This window comes from Podarcis gaigeae, assembly GCF_964106915.1.
Source record: "Podarcis gaigeae genome assembly, chromosome: 3".
Lineage (NCBI taxonomy): Eukaryota > Metazoa > Chordata > Lepidosauria > Squamata > Lacertidae > Podarcis > Podarcis gaigeae.
This window is the reverse complement of record NC_139680.1, coordinates 110318474-110336648: the sequence shown is the minus strand read 5'-3', so window position 1 is coordinate 110336648 and position 18175 is coordinate 110318474. Positions and strand designations below refer to the sequence as shown.

At 49.3% G+C, this 18175-nt stretch overlaps 1 protein-coding gene across 1 annotated transcript in view; it reads right to left on the bottom strand.

Moving 5' to 3' along the window:
* The window catches only part of SPTBN1 (spectrin beta, non-erythrocytic 1), a 234962-nt gene extending 218086 nt beyond the window's left edge, over positions 1-16876 (bottom strand). Inside the window, exon 1 of the mRNA XM_083732935.1 lies at positions 16377-16876. The gene's annotated coding sequence lies outside the window, so the exon portion shown is untranslated. The remainder of the gene's footprint in view (positions 1-16376) is intronic.
* Between the last annotated feature and the right edge of the window lie 1299 nt (positions 16877-18175).

Here is an 18175-nt window from a genome sequence, read left to right as displayed (position 1 = left end):
CCTTGTTTAATCATCACAACAGCCTTGTAAGGCAGTTGCAAGGCTGAGAGAGACTAGCCCAAGTTCACCCAATGTGCACTGGGGATTCGAACCCTGATCTCCTGGTTCCTAGTGCAGCGCTCTAACCGAACTGGCTGGCGCGCACGCAAAAAGTGCTCTGCAACTGGAGAGATGCATAGACTTTTCAGAGGCGAAGGAGCAAGGCTGAAAGCGCCCTTCAAAAGTCATTGCAACCATGATCTTTCAAGGGTTCCTTCAAGAGCAAACAGGAACAGCTAAACCTCACGCTGCATTCCACCGGCGCTATAAATGCAATGCTTAATTAGAAATCTTTGCTCCTTACACCACTATGCCTAGCTGCGCTCCATTCCTTCTGCCAAGAACGGCTACAGATCATCTTGAAACGCTTTAATTAGATATTTGTTTATTGCGAGGGAAGTCAGAGGCAGGGCTGGCAGGGCCAGTGGGGTGGGGGGAGGAGGAAAAAGAAGAAGAAATAGCTGTTTGGAACATAATAAACATGTTAAGTCTTTAAAGGGCCACAGGATTCTTTGTAGTTTTTGCACATGCAATAGGTGAACCAGCATAATATAATACCTTTGCCATGTATCTTTAAAAATATGCAAGCCAGCCATTGATTCTGATACGGGGGGGGGGGGGCGAGTGGGGTCTTTGCGGAAGGGGGCGTCCTAATTGAGACACGGGATTCTTACGAGACGTGTGGCTGCCTGCCAGCAAAATGGTCTTTCGCAGCTGGAAAAAATAAACACTCTTGGGAGAAACGCTCTACGGTTATGGTTGGCCATAGACACAAGTGAGCATCATTTCACTTAACCACCTAACCCCTGAATGTGGGATCCAAAACCAGGCAAACCCAGACCTCAGCTGGACCCTGGAAAGTCCCCACCCTTCCTTCTGGAGAGGCCCACTCAGCTGCGTGCTAAGGGAAGGTTGCCTTCCGTACCCCAAGGAGGAGAAAGGAGTGAGTCTCCTTTTTTTTTTTTTGAAAAGTTTTTATTGTTAAAGTAATTCAGCATTAATACACACATATTGTGAATATACAAACATACATTTCATACAATCCTTAAAAATGTTCAAACATACCTACACTCAATCCCACAGATAATTCCTTTTCCCAGCACCATCCACCACCCCTCACCCCACCTTTGCGTTAGACTTCCAATCTACTCAATTGCCATTTCTTCCACTTCTATTACTTCCTTTCACACACCTTTAACCTAATTTCATGCTTCTTTTTCTATTACAGATTTGTTATCCATCTTATTTAGTATTCCAGTATTTAAAACGGAACTTGTTTATTCTAATAGGAGTTCTGATTTTTCAATATGGTTTTGCAAGTATCCTTTAAACATCTCAAAAGAGAAGACAGACAGGGACTGGAAGGAGTGAGTCTCCATTTGCCTTCAGTCCCATGGCAAATGGAGAGTGGAAAGCAGGCGACTGGTTTCTCGCTCCCACGAGGGCCGGGGTGGGGAACACAGGTCCCTCCTGATGGCACTGAACTACCCACTCCCATTATCGCTGACCACAGTAGCTGAAAATGCTAGGAATTGTGCTCCAGTGAGATCTGGGAGGTCACAGGTACCCCATCCCATGCACTTCACCTGGGGAAGGGCTATAGCTTAGTGGTAGGGCATCTGCTTTGCACACAGAAGGTCCCTGGTTCTATCCCCAGGAACCCCAGGTAGGACTGGGAGAGAGACCCGACCTCCCTCCGGAAACCATGCCAGTCAGTGTGGGCAATCCTGAGCTACATGGACCAATGGGTATGACTCCGTATAACTGTCTAAGTCAGGAGTCCCCAAACTAAGACCCGAGGTCTGGATAAGGGCCGAGAGACTCGTTCATCCAGCCCGCGGCGACCCCTGCTGCCCACTGCTGCCGCCCACTCTTATCGGCGCTGCACTGTGTGGCTGCCCACTTCCGGGTCAGAGGAGCACTGGAAATAGCTTGAGCGCATGCGCAAGCATTACACTCATACCTCAGGTTTAATATGCTTCAGGTTGAGCGTTTTCAGGTTGCGACCCAGAAGTAACAGAGCGTGATACTTCCGGGTTTTGCCGCTCGCACATGCACAGACGCTCAAAATGATGTCATGCGCATGAGCAGAAGCAGCGAATCAGGACCTGTGCACGCGCAAACATGGGTTTCGTTCTACTCAGGATGCGAATGGGGCTCCGAAATGGATCCTCTTCGCATCCAGAGGTACCACTGTATTTGCGCATGCGTTATTTCCGGTGCACATCCGGGTCGGAGGAGGCCCGTGCACATGCGCACAAGCTATTTCCGGTGCTCCTCCGACCCGGAAGTGCGCCGGAAATAGCGTGTGCGCATGGGCACACACTCCCCCGCGATCGGCGCTGGAGACACCAGCCTGAGGCGTGGTAAGTTTGCTGACCGCTGGTCTAAGTGCACAGATTGGTTTTCAAGTCTGCTGATGATGCTCAGCTCTGCCTTTCTTTCCACCCTCAGATCTCAGAAAGACTGGCGGAATCCTAAACCAGAGCCCGGAGGCCGTTCTGGGACAGATGTGGGCAAGCAAACTGAGGTTGAATCCAAACAAGATGGAAGCGCTGAGCCTAGGGAGATCTGCAGCTCCCGAAGGTCTTTTTGCAGCTACTCTGCGATGGGGTGGCAGTTTGGGAGTTTCTCCTGGATTCTGCGCTGACTGGGGAAGCATCGGTGACAAGGACTGTCTTTTAGCAGCTTCAGCTGGTACGCCAACAGCACTCCTACCTGGGGCGGGGAGCTGTCTTTGCCACAGTGACCAGTGTCCTGGTCACATGCGGGCTAGACTAGACTGGTGCAATGCGCTCTAAGTGGGGCTGCACTTAAATGCAGTTCAGATACAGCTGGAGGCCTATTGGGGACAACATGGTCAGCATCTAGCCAACTGCAGGGCCTACTGGTGGGTTTCCGGGCCCAATGGAAAGTGCTGTTGAGTCCATCTTGTGGTCCACCCCTTTAGTATACCCCATAGGACAGCAAGGGGGATAACCACGAGAGAGAGGACCTTCTCTAAGTGGCCTCACGGGTATCAAATCACATTCCGTTGGACCTGTGTCAAATTTCTACATTTCAGGCCTTTCTGGAGACCCTGAAAACTTCCTTTTTATGGCCCTCAAGGCATTATGTTTAATAACCGGGTGATGGGCTGACTAAACCATGCTCTTTCCAGCTCTGTGGAACATTGTTTGGTGGCCATTTTAAGCCTTAAAATGTTGTCTACTTTTCCTTTTTATTTTTACCTTTCCTTTTTATCTCTAGTTTGATTTGTAAGTCGCTTTGAGCAGGCACTTGCCCAGGAAAGCGGCCTCTTTAGAAAAAAACAGGCAAATAAACACATAAGCGGTTGCAGAAAAAAACCTTTGGTTGATTGTCAGCTAATTGACTGCCAACCAACCAGGGCAGCCCGCAAGCAAAACTTTTGAGAGCAACAGCACTCTCCCCACGCTGCTTCTGACAGTAGAGGCAGAACATAGCCATCGTGACTGGTAGCCACTGATAGCCTTGTAAAGGTAAAGGTAAAGGTACCCCTGCCCGTACGGGCCAGTCTTGCCAGACTCTGGGGTTGTGCGCCCATCTCACTCAAGAGGCCAGGGGCCAGCGCTGTCCGGAGACACTTCCGGGTCACGTGGCCAGCGTGACATCGCTGCTCTGGCGAGCCAGAGCCGCACACGGAAACGCCGTTTACCTTCCCGCTGGTAAGCGGTCCCTATTTATCTACTTGCACCCGGAGGTGCTTTCGAACTGCTAGGTTGGCAGGCGCTGGGACCGAGCAGCAGGAGCGCACCCCGCCGCAGGGATTCGAACCGCCGACCTTTCGATCAGCAAGTCCTAGGCGCTGAGGCTTTAACCCACAGCGCCACCTGCGTCCCCTTGTACATAAGCACAAACCTGGTAACTACAAGGAAGAATGGGTTGCATGCAGTTGAGCACATGGAAGGATATGCATTTGAGTGAATGGGCTAGTGGAGAAGGAGGGGGGGGCATTCTGCCCCATTTTTTAACCCAGCAGAGAAATAATATGGGCTGCAGCAGGAGGGACAGAGTTTCCCATCCATTTTCTGCTAGTAAGTGTGTGTGTGTGTGTGCATTTGTACACTTATAACTTTTGTGGGGACGCAGGTGGCGCTGTGGGTAAAACCTCAGTGCCTAGGACTTGCTGATCGTAAGGTCGGCGGTTCGAATCCCCACGGTGGGATGAGCTTCCGTCGTTCGATCCCAGCTCCTGCCCACCTAGCAGTTCAAAAGCACCCTTAAGTGCAAGCAGATAAATAGGGACCGCTTTATAGCGGGAAGGTAAACGGCGTTCCGTGTGCTGCGCTGGTGCTGGCTCGCCAGCTGCAGATTCGTCACGCTGGCCACGTGACCCGGAAGTGTCTTCGGACGGCGACGGCTCCCAGCCTCTTAAGCAAGATGAGCACGCAACCCTAGAGTCGGACACGACTGGCCCGTACGGGCAGGGGTACCTTTACCCTTTACCTTTAACTTTTGTGGACTTATAGGAAAAGACGAAACAGGACAAAATCATATGCATGTTTACTCAGAAGTCCCACTGCATGTAAAGATTGCAGCCTCAGTTAATCAATCAACTGGGTTTTTTTTAAAAGCATAGAATCCATCTTATTAAAATGTTTAATTCTTTAAAAGTTTCAAGTGGTTGACAAGACTCTTGAATTTCCCCATTATATTAGTGGAATGGGCTTTTCACTCAAATGGGAATTTAACATACAGACAAGATTAGTCATCCAAAATCGCAGCTTATTCGTATGGATGTTCTGCACAATAATTACATGCTAGTGGTTTTCTTCAGAGTTTGCTGGTGTATAATGTGAACCCATTAAAACCTCCACAGAAGATTCCACTGCTTCCCCAAGGAACTTGTTCCACTTTCTTGTACTTTTTCTTCATATCTTGTTTAAATTTACACTGCAGCAATCTTAAGAGCACTACCTCCTTAATTTCAGGCAATAATGACCAAAGCCTGCCTTTCCCTATTGCAGCTTTAATCAGCGAATGTTCTTCGGATGCACAGCAATTATCAGTATCATGGCGTCCCAACAGAAACACCCAGGGGACACAAAGGTTTAAATTCTATCATCCAAGGATGGGGAACCTATGACGCACCAGATGCTGGGCAATAGCTCCCAGCCTCCCTGACCATTGCCCATGCTGGCTGCAGCTGACGGAAGCTGGCATCCACCAACACCTGGCTCTCCACCCAGTTTTGTGCCAAAGTAAACTGCAATGTAAGGGACGCAGGTGGCTCTGTGGGTTAAACCACAGAGCCTAGGACTTGCCGATCAGAAGTTGGTGGTTCGAATCCCCAAGACGGGGTGAGCTCCCATTGCTTGGTTCCTGCTCCTACCAACCTAGCAGTTTGAAAGCACGTCAAAATGCAAGTAGATAAAAAGGTACCGCTCTGGTGGGAAGGTAAACGGCGTTTCCGTGCACTGCTCTGGTTCGCCAGAAGCGGCTTAGTCATGCTGGCCACATGACCCGGAAGTTGTATGCTGGCTCCCTCGGCCAATAAAGCGAGATGAGCGCCACAACCCCAGTCGGCCATGACTGGACCTAATGGTCAGGGGTCCCTTTACTTAAACTGCAATGTATTCCGCTAGAACTGACTGCAGGTACTCTAGGGGAAAAACACAAAGAGGGTGGCAGCGATAAGACCTCAGCCAGGCCAGATGTCTACCACTTGCCAGCCTTCCTGCTTAACAACCAGCCCAACTGCTTCCTTAGTCTCACATGTGTTCCTTGGGATAGCTCAGTCGCTAGAGAATCAGAATCTTAATCTCAGCTTCATGGGTTCTGACAAAAGATGCGAGCATTGCAGGGGCTTGGAGTAGGGGGCCCTTGAGGTCCCTTCTACAATTCTATGATTCTAAGTTCTGAAGCAGGGTCCGGATGTGGCCCTCAAGGCCTCTCTATGTGGCCCTCTGAACTCTCCATAGGCCACACCCCTCGCCAGTCCTGGCTTTGTACGCTGAGAGTTTTTGCCTGGCTGGAATGTGTCCTTGAGCTCTGGTATTCCAGCTTGTTTATCTGTATGGAGAGTATAGAGATGCCCAAGTGTGTGTGGAAACTAGACTGGTAGCGACGTCTTCAGGTGCAAGGAGAGCCCGGGCGATTTCAAACGTCTCCTCTCCGCAGACGCTGAAGAATATTGCCCTCTTCTTGGCGTCTTCTTCATCGGTGACACCTTTGGCTTCTAGGAGGAAGGTGAAATGGGAGGCGTACGCTTCCCAGTCTCCAGATGCTGGGTTGAATGGCGAGAAGCTGCTGTCGGTTGCCATTCTGAGTTCCTTGTGTCCCGGAGCTGAAGCCTGGATACACGGTGCGAGGCAGCGGTGCGGCAGGTGGCGGTGCTGCGGGTGGCAGTCAGCTCAGCGGGATCCCATTCTCGTCGCCAGTGAAATATACTCAGAGTCGCAAAGTGATTTCATGCTCTTTATTCAGCTCATAGTGGTGAGGAGGAATGAATGCAAGTCCCCTCAAAGTATCTGCTTTATATACATTATTTACACAATGAGCTGCAGATGATTGGCTAATTCCGGAATTCTACTGTAAGCCAATCAGGTTGTGGATTCACTTCTATCTAGAGCATGATTGGGTGGTTCCTGCTAACCAATCATACTGCTGCATTGTTCTAGGACCAATCAGACTGCTGCATTCTGAATCCTATTGTTCTAGGACCAATCAGACTGCTGCAGTTTGGATCCTATTCAACTCAGTACATAACAAAAGGTAAAATTTACACCCCTTGCTCTGCTCACATTTCCTCTGCCCCCCCCCCAAAAGGTTGCCAAGAAGAGAATATGGCCCCCAGGCTGAAAGGTGTTTCCCACCCCTGTCCTTAAGCTGTGCCGTTTCAGTCATGTTTCTGTTTGTAATCTTTGCCGTGCGGTTTTATCTTTAACAAACTCCGTTCTCCTCTGAACATCTGGAAGAAGTTATGTCATTGGAGTGACCCCAACACCACTCCCATTGTTTAGGAAACCAAGTGTGCGGATTTTTAAAATCCAGATGTTCCTGAAAAGGCACACAGGTGATTGCTAGACATGCTCCACAGCTGTGTGGGCAGAAGATGTTTAGCTCTCATTGAGGTGGCAAACCTGTGTCTGGGATGTGCCTCTTCGTACTATAAACTGAGGTTTACATTATATTATTATTATTATTATTATTATTATTATTATTATTATTATACAGTTGTACCTTGGTTTTCAAACAGCTTAGTTCTTGAACGTTTTGGCTCTCGAACGCCGCAAACCCAGAAGTGACTGTTCCGGCTTGCAAACTATTTTTGGAAGCCGAACGTCCGACACGGATTCTGATTGGCTGCAGGAGCCAATCAGAAGCCGTGCTTTGGTTTCTGAATGTTTTGGAAGTCAAACAGACTTCCGGAATGGATTCCGTTTGACTTCCAATATATAACTGTAATAATATTTGTACCCCGCCTGTGATGGGATAATGAGCTGCTTGTGCGTAAAGCTTGATCCCTCCGGGTTTTGGCTGGTCAGCCAACCTGAGTCTCTAACGGAGCCCCCAAAGCATGACTCCGTCAGTCGCTGGTAGAATCCGACAGTGGGCGTCTACGGAACTTACTCCAACATAAAAGCTGTTTGACGGACATGCGCCTCCTGGACTCTCTGCGTGACAGCTTCCGGCGAGGGGTGGGGGTTGCTAAAGGGGGTCTTGTTACCTCCTCACTGTTCTCACTGGAAGTATCCCAGAGCCTCCCCTCCGACTCCCTTTCCCTTTGAGCTCCTGCTCTCCCCCTACTGGTTCCCTCTTCTGCTGCAGAGTCTCTCCTATTCTCCTGGAGCCTTTCTACCACCTGTTCTTCCGATGGCAGTTCCCTGACACCGCCCATCTGATTGGGCCCATTACAGAATACTCCTCCACTGCAAAAAAACACAACTCCCTCAATCTAAGGGAGAAAGAGTTTAGCTCTCATTGAGGTGGCAATTTCATCAAGGCTATTAATAATGGTTAGTAGCCAGAATGGCTTAATGCTGCTTCTTGAATCATGGTGCTTCCATTTGATGGCTTAACATTACATATGGCTCACAGATATACTCCAAATGGGCTGTTGGCAACAGGGTTTTTTTTTAAAAAAAGATGGTCTGCAGAAGGAGAAAAATCTGGTTTAAACAGGGGGGTATATGGCCTGGCATTCTGATGCCCACAGCATTGTAAGGTGGCTGCAAAAAGGGCATGCTTGAAGACCACCCATTCCATGACTAAACGACTAAACAACAACAACATGCCATGTCTCAGCAAAAAAAGTTTGTGTGGATTAGAGAGCATGTCTCGAATAACTCTCCAACCTTAATTTGCCCTTGGGGAGAGAACCACAACTATTGACTGTACAGGTGGCCGCTGAACTATTTCCCCTTCTCGTCATTAAAACCCTATATATCAATCACTCTCTTTCACAGCCACCAGAACTCCCACCTTTCATTAGCAAGCTAAAAAAATAAGCCACACAACTATAGAACTTATTTAAAGGTTTTGCATCCTGACTCCAGCCTTCCAGGTGTTTTGGGACTACAATTCCCACCATCCCTGATCACTGGTCCTGTTAGCTAGGGATGATGGGAGTTGTAGTCCCAAAACATCTGGAGGGCCGAGTTTGCCTATGCCTGACCTGGAGGCTCTCAATAAAGCATCCAAAAGCCCCCAATAAACATAGGAAAAGAGGAAGAAGCTTCCTTATAGTGAGTCAAACCAATGATCCATCTAACATAGTATTGTCTAGACCAGGCTTTCCCAAACTTGGGTCTCCAGCTGCTTTTGGACTCCAACTCCCATCATCCCTGACTCCCATCACAGGGATGATGGGAGTTGTAGTCCAAAAGCAGCTAGAGACCCAAGTTTGGGAAAGCCTAGTCCAGACTGACTTGTGGTGATTCTTCTCCAGGGTTTCAGAATACACAGTGTGAGTTCTTTTCTTTTCATTGATCTGGATTTAACTGAAACTGACACGGGGACAAACAGAAGAAGACGCCTTCACCCCGGTATGGCTCCCCTTTATCACATACACAGCCCAACAAGACAATGACAATAATCCACCAACAGCATACAAATTAAATGGCTAACCTGATCCAAAACACCCACCCACCCCACTCACACACGAAAACAAGGACCACCACAGCCAACCACAAATGAACAGCCACACCCTAGGCCAACCCCAACCTCTCTCGCCACCAAAGGAACACAAATGAACAGCACGAGCAACGCTGACACCAAACCCTACATACATTAAGCAAAATAGAACATCGCCACCCGACCCCCCCACCCCCAATGTCTCAACAAATGAAACTGATTTGTAAAAATGTTACATGGAAAAAATACGAGAGATATTACACATACTTCTGTAAAACAAGAAAATCTTTAATAATAATAATAATAATAAAAATACATAGTGTGACCAAACCAAATCTACTAAGACAGAACAATTCGCCCAACTGCAAATGCTTTTCTGCACCAGAAGACCAACAAATATATCCTCTGAGAAGCCTCCTCTTGGAGGTGATTATATCTCGGGGGCCACCACATCACAAAAGTCATGCAGGCACACACAAAATCTCACAGCATCCATTACACAAGCAACCTCAAAACTCTCCAAAAGAGTCTGTTAATCAGAAGTTTGGATACATGAAAGCATCCCTGTGTCTCACAACACTCCCTGATCACGTTCGAAAACCATGGCGCAGCTTCCGATTGGCTGCAGGAGCTCCCTGCTCTCAATCGGAAGCCGCGGAGGACGTTCAGCTTCCAAAGAACATTCGCAAACTGGAACACTCACTTCCGGGGTTGCGCCGTTCAGGAGCCAAAACGTTTGAGTCGAAAGGCGTTCGTCAACCGAGGTACGACTGTATTCCTGACTTATATAAAACGTGTCCCTCTAGCTGCGGACGTGCTCTGCTTCTTTAGCTCTCCAGAACCAAGTACACATTTCCACTGGATGTTTTCCAGGAAAAGCGAAATGGGAGATCTGACCATCGGGGCCTCCTTCTGCAGAAATTTCTCAGAGGGGGGGGGGAAAGCACTGGGAAATGTAGTTTGGGCACTGAGCCACCAGGAACCTTCTTGGGCGAGTTTGATTTGAGTCCATTTTATAGGAAACTTTATAGGAGACGTTGTAAGACCATGCTGAGTTAGACAAATACACCGTAGCTTGCAAGTTACAACTGGTAGGATTGCTGCAGTTTGCACCATGCTACAGGTTCACCGTGGCAATATTAGGTAAGATATATGAGTACTTCAAGATTCTTAATTATTTTTTTTTAATTGAAGGCTGCGATCCTGCTTACGCTTATCTGGAAGCAAGTGCTGTAGATGCATTAATGGGCCATAGGTCAGTGATAGGGCGCATGCTTTGGCATGCAGAAGGTCCTCCTTTTACTCCCTGGCATCTCCTTTGACGCCAGAGAGGTGCTGCCAGCCAGAGTAGGAAATGCTGCCAGTCAGAGTAGGCCAAGGTGGAGAAATTGTTGTTGTTGTTGTTTCCCCTTTCTACAAGGGGCACTCTCAAGGTGGCTATCATTAAACAGGAACAGAGTGGGTGTATGGGGAAGCTGAATACAGCCTGTAAGATTTCATTCCTCCCAGTCTTCATGGTTTCCCTGATTCTAAATGTTTTCATACACAGGGCAAGTTCTTGCCCTGTCATTAAAAATGCAAAAAAAACCAAAAACCACCCTCTAAACACAATCAGAGTGCAAAATTTAAATGTCACAGGAATCATCACCAGACTTCCTCCTTAAAAACTACAAAGACTAGTTCCAAGATAAGGGAAAGTGTTCAATGAATGCATGAGTCTCAAATTCTGATTTGTGTGTGTGTGTGTGAGAGAGAGAGAGAGAGAGAGAATGTGTGACACTGTGTGCATGTGGGGTCACTCATGGGACTTCTGCTGGATTTTCCATAACCTCACTGAGACATTTTCCAAACACATCAGCAGGGGGGGAAGTGACTTTCTCAATTGGTTCCCAGCAGAAAATGGCCAACAATCCCCTCATCTACTGATCCCGGAAATCAGGGTACAACGACCCGCACATCTGTGAAAATTCAGCTTCAGTGGCATGGATTTACATGGTGAATGGCTGGGATGATGCTGGAAAACATTTAAACCACAACCATGACCTCCTTCCCCTCAACATAATACTCATTCCTTTTTTTCTTTCAGTGAGAAAATGCCACATGAATAGCTCTCACCATTCAGGGTTATCAACTCTCTCAAACCATAAATGACATCTATTTCAGTAACCACAGTGGCTAAGACTGCAAACCCTAACCCCAGCTACCTGGGAGTAAGCCCCATGGTATTCAGCAGGACTTGAATTTGGGGTAGGCATGGCTAGGACTGCAAGCCCAGAAAAGCAGCTGCAGACTAGGAAGCTCTGAATCTTGCTTCTGACATCAGCTGGCGTCTATCAGGTGTCACCCTTTGACAGCTCCTGGGGCTCAAGGGCATTGGCGAGGTCACAGGATTTGACACCTGCCTTGGGCCTCCCTCTCAAACATTCCCCCATCCATGGGATCATTTGGTGGCAGAAGATGAATCCATGCCTAGTATACAGCCTTTCATTTTGAATTTCCCACAATGCCCCGGAACAATGCTACGTTGGGGCATTATGGGTAAATAAAATGGCAGGTGGCTTTCAGTTGCTGCTACGTTGCCTCACCTTGATGGTGAGTGGGTGATGTTGATAAGCAAAATTGGGGGAGCCAGCAAGCAGTGATTTGGGCAGGGGGTGGCTGTGAGACGATAGAAAAGCTAATAGTTGAGATTCCTGCATTGCAGGGAGTTGGACTAGAGAACCTTTGGGGTCTCTTCATACTCTACAATTCTATTTTATTATCTACCTTGCAGGGTTGTCATACAGATCACTGGCATAGCATCTTTGAGGTGCAGTTGCTTTTTCAAATGTGCACCTTTTTTGTTTTACTTTGAAAGTCTCTAAATCGCGCCTTCGTCCCAAACATGGGACGATATTACAATATTTACAATATTTAAAACGAACGATTAAAAACAAAATTCACAAAGTCATTTTAACTGTGTGTAGATGACTGAATTACTCTGCCAAAGTTTAAGTGTTATGTTTAAGGTTCAGATCTGCATTAAGCAGCTACAAGGATAAAATGCAGGATAAAACATCATAACAATACAGTACATGCACAACTCAAGCTCATGCCATGTCATGAAGGTACTGTTTATAACCTGCCCAGCAAGACAGCCGGTTTGCATGGTCACCAAGTTGATAACTCCAGTAGCCACTGATGCACCCCAGGTAAACCAAACCCCTTTGTGCCACCGTGACTGTTCAGTTAATTTACGACATTCACATATGCATTTAAAAACAACAATAAAAAATACCTTTATTCAATATTTCTTAGTTTACAAAAATACATGCATTGTCTCTATTTATGTGTGCATTTGAACCAAACCATGAAGTTTTATCTGGACACAGTTCAGGCATCAGGTGATGAGTTTTATGTTTGAATCTCCACTGAACAAAAACTTGCATGCAGAAAAAAACTTGTGTGTAAGAGAGAAGGGTTCAGACCAGCTTTCTCCCTGTGACTATTCTGAGGCTGTTTGTTTTTAAGTGCAAGCCCAGAGAGGATTTCCCCCTGACACACACACAAGCCACCATCATTACCAACAGGAACATGAAGTGGTACAGTCCAGGAAAATCTTTACCACTTGCTCCAGCTTCAAATTAATATCTTTCTCTGCTTTGCAAGGACCAAGATCCCTTGCCTGCTTGCTTCTGCTAGCTGCCGCCCCTGCTGCCATCACCGCGCACTTGTTTCTCTCACCCTTGAGGCATCGGAGTGCATGCAAGTGTTTTTCTCGGCTGGTGATTTTGCACCTGGTTTCTTACTCAAAACGCCAATGGTCCCCCGTGACGCCGTCGCACTGATGGCGTTTCTTAAAATAAAACCGCAAACAATATATTGCCTAGGCCACCTTTAAATCTGTGTGGCCCTCCGCCTGTGTGCATGCGTTGGTCACACCACACAGCTCACCGTTTGTGCTGAGAAGCTGCATCTAATTGAGACAAATAACACACGGGCTGGAAAAAACAATGCTCTATTCCAATCAATTTCCAATAGAGAAACCGTGACGGCTGCACTTAAAAGCCAAACTGGCCTTGCTGAGCCAGACAAAAGATCCGTCTAGCACAGCTCTCTGTGTCCAACAGAGCCCAGTCAAGGGCCACACAGCAGATCACAAGAGAGGGCATGATGGAGCTAGGTCACCTCTAGCTGTTTGACCCTGCTGCCTCATAATCAATGATATACTGCCTTGGAACATGGAGGTTCCAGTCCTATCTATCATAAAAGAACAGCAGCACTCAGTCACTAATACCTCTAATCCTTTTAAAAAGTCGCTTCTTCTATGCATCTCCAAGCACCCTAAGAGGCTGCTCTCTGTTTTTTCCATTTCCTGGCACATCCTGTCGATTCATTCAATATTTATGATGCAGAACAGTCTTGCCATAAGCCCACGGAGGCCTGAGTGGATAAGTCTGGAAAGGAAGAGGATCCCTATCGCATTTTAATGCAAGGGTAAACAATAAAATTGCAAGGGTTTTAAAAAGAAATTTGTCAGAAGAGAGAGCTGAAACAATAAAACAACAACATCCAGTTCACTACATTCTGAAATTACATAAATGAGAGGTGGAATAGCTCAGTCGGTAGAGCATGGAACTCTCAATCTCAGGTTAACTGGTTCAAGCCCCACGTTGGGCAAAAGATTCCTGCATTGCAGGGGGTTGGACTAGATGACCCCCGCGGTCCCTTCCAAGTCTATGATTCTATGAAATGCAATTTGGATATCCAAAGAGCTGTGGTGAATTAGGAAGCTTCACTGCCATGGGCAGACTACATGGCCTTAGGTACTTTCAGCTTCACTCCTTCCATCCGCATTGTGGTGAATATTAGTAATTCTGACTTTTTTCCATGGTGATTGTAAGAATTACAACAAGATAAAGCACAAGAAGCACTTTGAATACTTCAACAGAGCTATGCAGATGTTGCACATTGTTACTCTACGGCAAGGCTTACCCTGGATAAGGTTTGTCAAAGCTAATAAAAATAAAATGTAGCTGTCAAGGAGTCTGTCTGTCAGAGACTTGTCTGCTCTGCTTTAGTCTCTCAAGTGTGCCTTCTTTTCCCGATACAGTGTTGGCCCAGTTAGCATCCACGGTCTAAATTTGCAAGGAATACACAGAATCCGGTGCCTTTTATGATGGTGAGTAATTAAGTGATGGTTGTAATAATGTAGGATTTCTGTTCTCCATCCCCCAGCAAAGTCCATAAAACGATCGGCAAAAGCAGTAAGAAACAGGACAAAGTAATTCTTCCAACAATCAGGGGGGAAAATGGGTACAGCACTAACACCTTTAAACGCAACTTGCTGATTTCTTCCTCTTCAAATAATGTACAGCAGACATAAAAAATATATGCCCTCGTCAAATGGAAATAAATGGCTATCCGGAGTTTTCTCTGAGACGCAGCTATGAGCACGATCTATTTCAACGTATCCACACACAATCAGCTGCACCATTTTAATTTTGATAATTTTTTTGTGGTGTCACTCGGAGTTTCGTGTGAAAGGGCAACGGGCGAAATGACCGTTTCTCCAGAGCAAAAGGAGCGGTTAAGTGGAACCTGCTATCCTTTCCAATATGGAAGGGCACTTCACCCACAACACCCAGCTCGGATTGACTTCTCCGCCTTGGGCTCCTTCCAGCGGCCTGCAGAACAGTCCGGAAGCGAAGGGAAATGCCCAGCCATCGCCTCTCGCCATGCACAACACTCTCCCCCCTAATGCAACCCCTCCCTTATGGCGCTACTTTTTGTAGTATCAGATTAATCTTCCACAGCTGCAGGCTGGGCTCCCATCTGACCGCATTAGATCTGCAGGGCTGCAATCACATTACTCCCCTCTTCATTGCAAGAGACCGTGGGGCGAGGGGAGGGGAATGGGGCTGGTGGAATAAGTGGAGATGCCAACAGTTCCTATAGAGATATCTGCATAATATGACAGCTGGGGTTGTGGGGTGGGGTGGGGGGCTGGCGGAGAGGATGGGTGGGAAAGGTTTCCAGTGACAAAGCAGTCGCGATCCAGTCCCCTTGGCATTAAGGGAAAGGGGGAGGGAAAACTGGACCTGGATTTCTGCAGGGTGGGGCTGTGGTAATGCCCAAGGGAGGGAGGGAGAGATTTTCATGCAAAATGTGTCCCAGAGAAGGAGGGAGGGATTCAGATGCATTTTGCTGCATTTCTGGCCAGGCATCAAAAAAGAGAGAGAAATATTTTTGGAGGGGGGGGCGTTGGTGGAGAAGTAAAATAATTTAAGACACACGTCTGATCCAGAGTTTCCCCCCCCCCCAACCTTTGACGCACGCACACTCACGCTTCCGAAAATAATAAAGACCTCCCCAAGGGAGAAATCGCAATGGAGGCAGGTGAGGGCGGGGGTGGGGACAGGTGGAGGTGGGGGGGTGTCCTCACATCTAATATCGATAGGTAAATCAATAGGGAAAGCGACTTTTTAAATGCATATTATGATCAGGAAGAATAAGCCCCTCCCAATCCGCTTTCCACCTCTGTTCCCCAAATGGATCCATTTGCACAAACCTGTTGAAGTATGAAGGGTGGGGGGGGGGGAGAGGAAGCTTGCCTGACCCCCAGTCCCTCTCTTCCAAGCCACTGGGTGCAGAGAGGAGGAAGGAGACAATGAGGCAGACTAGGGAGCAACCGACCACGCCTGTTTTGCAACCCACGGACCGTTACGCGAACCAGCAAGCCGCCCAGGTCGCTCGCCGGGGATGCTGCGCCGCCGCGTCTCCTTTTAGTGCGCCGTCTCCAGCTTGGTGTCACCCGCCTCGCCCGGACCTGGATCAACCTCTTACGGGCAATGCCAGACCCCGGTTCCCACCGATCGTCCCGGGGAAACGGGGCGAGACAGCAAGCGAGGGGGGCTAAGTTAGCCCTCGTGGCGATGCTGCTACTGCAGCGATGTTGGAAGCGTTTATTCGCAGGAGAGAGGCATCTACTCGCCCGCCGGGCACCGTGACCCTCGAGGGAGGGCGATCTCGTCCCTGCGGAAAGGGCTCCCCCATCACCCGCAGCCGCTGCAGCGCCACCGGCGCGACCCCTTTCCACGCAGCGCCACCAGCCACCCAGACAGAGATCGGCGACCGAGTGCCAACGTCTCTGCGATCCCCGGTGCCCCGATCCGCAAGGGGGAGGCAACCCCCGCACCCCACCCCCAAATCTACGCATAACCCTCTCGTTCGGTTTAGCAAACTGGAACGAAATCGCCTACCTCTCCTGGCGAGGGTGGTGGTGCTGGTGGGGGGCCGGGGGGTGTCCGATCTCCTTCGCCCTTGTATGCAATGCGGCGCGCTCCCTCTCTCTCAGCAGTGGCGGCGGCGGCGAAGTGCAGGAGGAGGAGGAGGAGGAGGAGGAGGTGGGTGGGTGGGTGGCGATGATGATGGTGGTGATGGTGATGATGCAGCAAGAGGCAGCGAGAAGAAGCAGCAGCCTCTCTGGCTGAAGCTGGCAGAGAGAAGGAGGGGGGAAGGAAGGAGGGAGGGAGGGAGGGGGCAGGCTGAGAAAAGAGGAGATCCGAGCAGCAGGCAGCGGCTCCGCGGCAGAGGAGGAGGCTAGCAATGGATGGCGGCGGGTGGCGTTTAGCGAGGAGGAGGGGGGTTCAAGGGAGTGGACGGCAGGAATCCGCAGCCAGCCAGCCGGCCTGCTTGCCCGCCCCCTCCGATGCCCGCCCGCCCGCACAGCGACAGCTGCACTGATTGAGAGAGGAGAGGAGGGGAAAGGGGGCGGGGACAGAACGCTCGTACTCCTGCGCGTTCGCGCGCGCGCACACATATACAGACAGCCCCGCGAGCGCGCTTCACAATGGAGGCGAGAGCGCGAGCGCGCGCGGCTGCCCAGCGAATGAGGGAGCAGGGAGGGATTGAGGGCGCGCGGCGGGGAAGGCGATGGCCGCGGAGTCACAAGGCTCTTTCCCCGCTTTCCGCAGCGGACGAGGCTTCTACACGCGTAACGCATAAGAAAAACGTGTGAGCCCAGTGACTCGGGTCTCAGACCCGCACCCAAACGAGGGGGCGCGGTTTCTCGACCACCCTCGCCACGGTCCCGGAGGAGGGCTTCGCGCGCCCTTGAGCGCATCCTTGGCGCTCCCTTCTGAGTGGGCCAGTCCGGGATGGGGCAAGCTCTCGCGCCCGGCCTGGGATGTACCACTTCTTCACGTTTCAGGTGGTTGGGGGGGGGGCGCGCGCGAAGGAGGGGCTCCCTCGGCGGAACGGCCCTCCCCTGCGTGCCGGAGAGAAGGCGAGAGGCGCCTGCGTTTCATCCCTGCGCGCCCCGCGTGTAGGCGCTGCTTGGTGGAGCGGGGGAGGGATTCGTTCGTCTCTTTCGGCCGGGCTGCCTGGAGCTCGGGGTGCCGCGGGCCAGTCACCGCTTGACCACTTCGGCAAGGCCCAAGTCCTGGTTTCCCATCAGCCCCTGGTTTTTGCGCCCCCCTCCTCGCAGGCAGCCAAAGGGGCTGCAGTATGAAGCAGAATCCTTGTGCGAAGGAGGGAGAGGGGCTTCTTGACCCTTTCATCGCTGGCATATTATTATTATTATCATTCACTGTGTATTATTATTATTATTTATTCCTGTCATTCCTTCCAAGAGATTTCCTCTCAGAATCACAGAATGTACCCATATCAGTTCCTTTGCTGGACATAACAAATAACATTAAAATGTAATGGTCTGTTGTGAGTGTATTTAGTGGGGAAATGGCTCCAGGTTTGGGGTGAGCATGGGGGTTCTGTTTCCTATACAGCCACCTTGATTTTATTGTTACACACAGAGACGGAGAGAGAAGCTACATGTGATTCTGAAGACAGCATGGGATACTCATTTTGAGTAAATAAGGAAGCCGCTTTCACTAGCTCCAAAATAATATGTCCCACCTGCTATTGAGCTCACATAAGGAAAAGGTGGCATATAAATGTCATCGTCGCTGGCATCCATCCGTTCTGAGAGACAATGGAGTGCGCCTCCAGGGGTGAAGTCAGAAACCGCTGTGTTGTCAGCACTGAAGGGACCTCCCCAGGG